The sequence below is a fragment of the Rhinolophus hipposideros genome (genome assembly GCF_964194185.1).
Source record: "Rhinolophus hipposideros genome assembly, chromosome: 7".
Classification (NCBI taxonomy): Eukaryota; Metazoa; Chordata; class Mammalia; order Chiroptera; family Rhinolophidae; genus Rhinolophus; species Rhinolophus hipposideros.
Window position 1 is genome coordinate 24,864,099 of NC_138053.1, and position 6,000 is coordinate 24,870,098.

A 6,000-nucleotide genomic window follows, 5' to 3' on the forward strand; every position below is an offset into this window, starting at 1 on the left:
AGATAGGATTTTAAGTCATTAATTCATATGTACCCAGTTATCTGGAATCTAGCAGATGATAAGATGGCATCGCTAGAACCTTCTAGAGGTCTCGTGTAACCCTGAAACCCTGCAATTGCGGGAACCATGGTCTCCCTGTACATGAGAGATGCCTGCAGCTCTACCCATGTATTGTGAGAGTGCTGCTCCAGCTAGACTTACCCACAAGTTGATAAAGTGGCTGGTCGGATTCAATTATTTGAGTTTCACCTGACCGAAGGCTAAGGAACAGACCCTGAGGCAAGAGCCAGTGAGAGCAGGGAGAGGAGCAAAAAGTTGCATTGCCCCAAACTGAGTGCTCAGCCTATGGAGAGGGGATCAGATACCCTCTGAAAAAGCTTGGGTCTTGACCTGTGTGTGTCAGGAGAGACTTTTAAATTGGGGAGTTACTTTTTAAAGAAATGCACAGCTTAGATTTTGGTTAAGTTTCCTATGTACCCGCAACTTTTAAACTAATAGAAAGGAGCCTCAGGGCGGAACTAAATCCCAACTGCCTCCCAGATAATCAGAATTTGTTCAATCTGAAAGAAAATTCTTAACATGGAGCTGCCACTCCTTTCGATAATCCCACCCAGAGGTTAGTAGTTATGATTGTAAGAGGCGTCCTTAAATTATCTTTCATCTTATAAATAATCATCCTTTTTCTCACCCAGCAGGCTCTCACCATCTGTATTTTATCACAACTGTGAGTGGATATATCGAGCCTTCTTGCCCTTGCTAAATGGGGACCAGAGAAAGGTGATGAGGCTAGGCCATGGTTATGGTACGGCCTGCGTTGCTTTATGCCCACATGTATTAGTTCCTACTGCCACATAACACATTACAACCGCATTGCATCATGAAACAGCAAACTTGACCTATCTCACAGATTCCGTTGCTCAGGAATTCAGGAGCAGTTTAGCTGGTGGTTACGGCTCAGCGTCTTTCGTGAATTTGCAGTCAAGGTGTCAGCAAGCTGCAGTCATCTGAAGGCGGGATCAGGGCTGGAGAATCTGCTCCCAATATCTAGAGCTCGCTCACGTGGTTGTTGGCAGGAGAACTCAGTTCCTGCACTTATGGCCCTCTCCACAGGGCTACTTAAGTGTCCTCACATGACCTCTGGCTTCCCTCAGAGCGAATAATTCAAGAGAAAACGGGAGAAAGCCACACTGCCTGTGACCTATTCTCAGAAGTCACTGTCATCCATCATACTCTGTTCACTAAAAGCAAGTCACTACGTATAGCCCACACTCACAGGGAGGAAATTAAACTCTCCTTCCTAAAGGGACGAATATCAAAGAATTTCTGGACACGTTTTAAAACCAGCACACCATCTGAAGTTAAAGTGCTCAGGATAATTGTAGGCCTGGGACTGGAAAGGAGAAGGTCTAAAACCAGAATCAGAGCTACTTCTTTCATTGAAGTTTTTACAGTCCTTAGCGCTTCAGACATTGAAGGTGTATAAGGAGAGCATCCAGACACTAATATTAGGGTTGCATAGCCTTCATTTTCTAATACAAGGAATATTTAAAGAATGTGATTGGAAGCTGTAAAAACAGGAAAGCTGGAATAAATGAGTTCTATCCAACTCACTAGACTTGGGTTTGCTGATGACAACAGCCTCGGTCTCCATGAAGCTTGAAATATTAGATGATTGACCCTGCACTTCACTTTCAACTTTCAGGCCCCATGTGTGAGGATCAGCTATGGGCTTATTGAGGGTTAATAACTGCTGAGGCAGAGCTAAGAAATTGGAACTCCAGCTGGAATCAGAGCCTGAGACCCACACTTTGATTAAAGACTGCTTTATTCTCTCTCCAGAGGCAGAGACTATGGGGATAGTGCATTTGAGCACAACCAACAACCATGCACCGGATAGGACCTACAGACTTGTTTGGTTTTGCCTGCTTTGTGTTTTATACAAACATTGGTTTAATTGCCAACATTTACAAATTGAAAGATTTCCCATGAAAACGCAGATTTCTGGCTTCCCATGAAAAGGAGAAGTTCTAGCAATAGTGGGGTTGGAGCTGAGTAGCAGCCTCCACCTTTGGTGAGGACCGCCTCCTCCCGATCCAATTGTCACACCTCATTTTCCACTCGTTTTCTTTTTGGATACCCTGTCTGCTTCATTCATTTACATCGCCTGCCTGCCTCTGTTGGCATGTGAGTTTGCAACACTAGTTTTCTGATTTCAGGGGATAGTGGTATGCTTATTGATCAATAAAAGGCCAGGGGACCTTCTAAGATCTTTTTGATTGATAGTGTGGAGTACATACAGGTCTATCCACATCAGACTGGAAACACGGTCTCCTCAGTAGTGTTCCCAAAACAGGGGCTGCTGCAATTCCATCAGTATATCTGGGCCTTGTCTTAAACTCTTCCTCAAATACTTCCTCAATGACGGAAATTCCCCTGCTAAAAAATCTTGGACAGGGTCAGGTTAGGCTGTATAGGTCTCTGATAAGCTCATGATTTTCAAAAGGGTGTGTGTACCTCAGAGTATGCGAAGTCTTTCCAGATCTATACTTACTGTACTCCTTCCTAAAATTGATCTGCTGAGAATGAGTCTGTATTCATAACAGTCCTTTCCTTATAAAAATACATAGGTTTCACTTATCCCAAATCTTAATGTGACACATTGCCCTTAACATGACACAAAACCCCCAGAGGTAGCCAGCAGAGAGAATGGTTCTTTTAATGGTTAATCAAAAATCCATGGAACATTGGGCTTTTCCGTCCTCATACACACATAAAAAAACACAGAAATGAAGTGTTTGGACTCATGGATTCTCAGAATTCAAATACATGGTAGAGTGGAGTGATGGAAATAATGATAATTTTTCTTTAATGCCTTTTCCTCCTCGACCTCCTGATTCTTTTCAAAGAACACCCTGCTCTTGAAGGAGAGTCTCTTGAAGAGAGTGAAGCACAGAGACAATCAGGAGATGTTAAATACCAAAAATGGCTTCTTCATGTAAATGTAAGCAATTATTTTTCACTATGTTCCCTACTCACCTCTAGGATAGCTCTTAACTGGGAAGAGAAGTAACTTAGAAAAGCTAAAGAATATTGGTTTGCGGTGCTGATTATTTTAAATGTGATTAGAATGCCTTTTGGGATTACTAACTTTTTACAACACAAAGTGGATAAAACCCAAGGATAAACTTTCATGTTGGTTCTTTCAGATTTGATGTACATTCGTTAACAAAGTTGTTAAAACCTGCTGTATCAAACCATAGCACGAAATATTTATTTCAATTATAGTCAATTTTCATCATTGTCACTTACAAAACATTTCATATCCTTTTCATAATAACAAAAAAAATTACATGCTGCTAGACTGATTAGCAGCCTAGAACCTTTGTATTATTAGTAGCTTGTCTGATTTTCACACGAGTTCTTATTTATTCTCCAAAGCCAGTCAGCAGCATTCAAGAGCCTCATCCAGTTTTACCAGATATTTACCATGCCTTTTAACATTCTCGTTACTTTATCTGAAAAGAGTATATTGATCATCTTGGTTTTATAACTTATTTAAACATGGAATAATTAACTATATGAGATCCTATATCATTTTAATTTTGATTGTTTTTAGTGATCAATTTCATAAGATGTGCTTTTAATTCTCATGTTTTTAGCAATCAGTTTCACAAGATATGCTTTTAATTCTCATTGATTTTTATAATAATCCTCAAATACCTATTTGAATTGAAAAATGAAGTTAAAGATTTTTTTCTTACAAAAAGTGTATCTGATTTGGCTAATTAGTTTGCTAGTGAAGATTGGCTCTGCCAGTGAGATTTATGATAGACATTTTCTATAAATGAGCTAAATCTGCAGCTTCAGAGTAATGGTAACATATTCAAAGCAAGAAATTTTGTTCAAATCATTTTACCAAAAAGCATTATTTTGGCAAAAGAGTCATGCAATTAATAATGTATCTGTTTTTCCTATCATTTCTGAAGACACAGGATTTTAAAAGGCAGGTGTAAGTGAAAGTGTTACAACATAATTAGCAATAATTTGATAAATCTTATTAGAGTTCTTTTGGTATACTTCCCAGAAATTGAGAAAGTGAATTATTCTAATGACAAGAACAAATCTCTTTGCACGTCAGGTGCTTTCCAATTCACCACCTATAAGAAAAATGAAGAAGGACCTAATCAAGTTGTCAGGAGACAGAAGATTAAAAATATCTTTTGATAAGAGATCATTATATGAATTTTGGCATACAACATAGGAGGAGTTCAAAGAATTGAATTATGTTGCTGTAATACAGTTCTAGTTCCTACAGCTTACATCTATAAAAACAAAAAACAGAAACAGAATTACAATGCATCATCTACATATCACATTGTATGTTCACCTGTGTAACTTTACTAACAATTGTCACCCCAATGAACATTAAAAAAAAGAAAAGAAACAATTGATACCCTTGTCTCATTCTAGTAATAAATAATATTAATCTACAGATAACATGAACTAATGGAAAACCGTTCATCATCTCATTGAGATTCATTTGCAATATAATTTCACTTTTTGTGTTTAATAATTATTATCATGTATTCATGTGTTTTAATTAGTAGTATAGTGCTAATAATGATAATTCAAGCACACAGATTTTTTTATTGCTTAGAGTCTTATGGTAACACAAAATAAGTTTAAAATTTTTAGATACATTTTTACTGAAGATAAATGTGATAGAGTATTCAATAAATTCTTTTCAAGCAATTATTATATTACATGAAGATAAAATTCTTTGGGAATTTTGGAATGAAAATTTAAGTTCAAGGAGAAAAAGAAAAGTCAAGTTTCTGTAGGATTAAAAAGTATTTGTTTTTAAAAGTGGAATTGATAAAATTATCAATTGTCATAGTGTTTAGATTGGATTGTATATATTTACAAGAGAAACTTAGCTTTCATTTAAAAATGAAAGTATTTACATGCTCCAAATTACATCCTTTGAAAATATTTAAATTATGAAAAATATTATTATTAACTTAAAAACTGCGTGATGGTACATACTTTATTAAGATTCGTTTAGAAGGTATAAGACCCCAAAAGTTTGAAGACCTCTGAGCTAGACAACCTCCTATGGGCTGTGTTTTGAGGAACTCACGCTTGGCCCTGAACACTTTCCACCCAGCCCCAATGCCTGAATTTCCCCCATTATACTTCTGATTGAAGCCTTGAAGGTTGCTGGCTATGAATTTATAGCACTGCAGGGAAAAGACCCTGAGAGAACAGAGCACCAGTGAATTTTGATGGGAAAGCAAAAGAAAGGTCCAGACTGCCTGTCAGGGGCCGGTCCACTGAGGCACAGACTGCATGGGGGGAAGGGTCTGAGGAAGAGCCCAGATGTCAGATGTCCAGGGCTGCAAATTTGATGAGTCTGTAAAAGACTGGCAATTTTTCGAACCTTTACTTCCTTGCAATGTCAAATCCCTTTAATTCTAATATCCCTTTCCTCCAGGTTCTTCCTCCTCCAGGTTCTTCCAAACACTTCATTATCTTTCTTTCCAATGTCTCCAAAAGAGCTGAGTCCATGTTCACAGGAGAAGAGGGCTCAGGTCAGTGAGAGAAGTGGGATTATACAGCAGGCTCCACACCCTTTAGTTCCTAAGACCCCAGCATCCCTGGGGAAAGTCCTTAGGGCAGCAAGTAGCTCGAGAATCAGAGCAGAAAAAGGGGTCATCTTTTCTTTGATTCACGTGTCCATTAGGCTTACTCCGAGTATAGCTACACAGAAGCAATACGAAATTAATCTGTTCCCTCTTGCAATACACGCCCTTAATGCACAGCTTAGCTGTTTCACTGAGAGACCCGTGTGGCTATGTGAAAGCTTCAGGGCATAGAGAATTTTAAGAATGCATCAACTTGCTGATTCTTTCAACTTGGGCAGCTTTAATTATTAGCTGGAACTTTTCTAATTCCAAAGCCTCTATTACTTTCCACCCACCCTTTGGTCCTAGCTGAGTT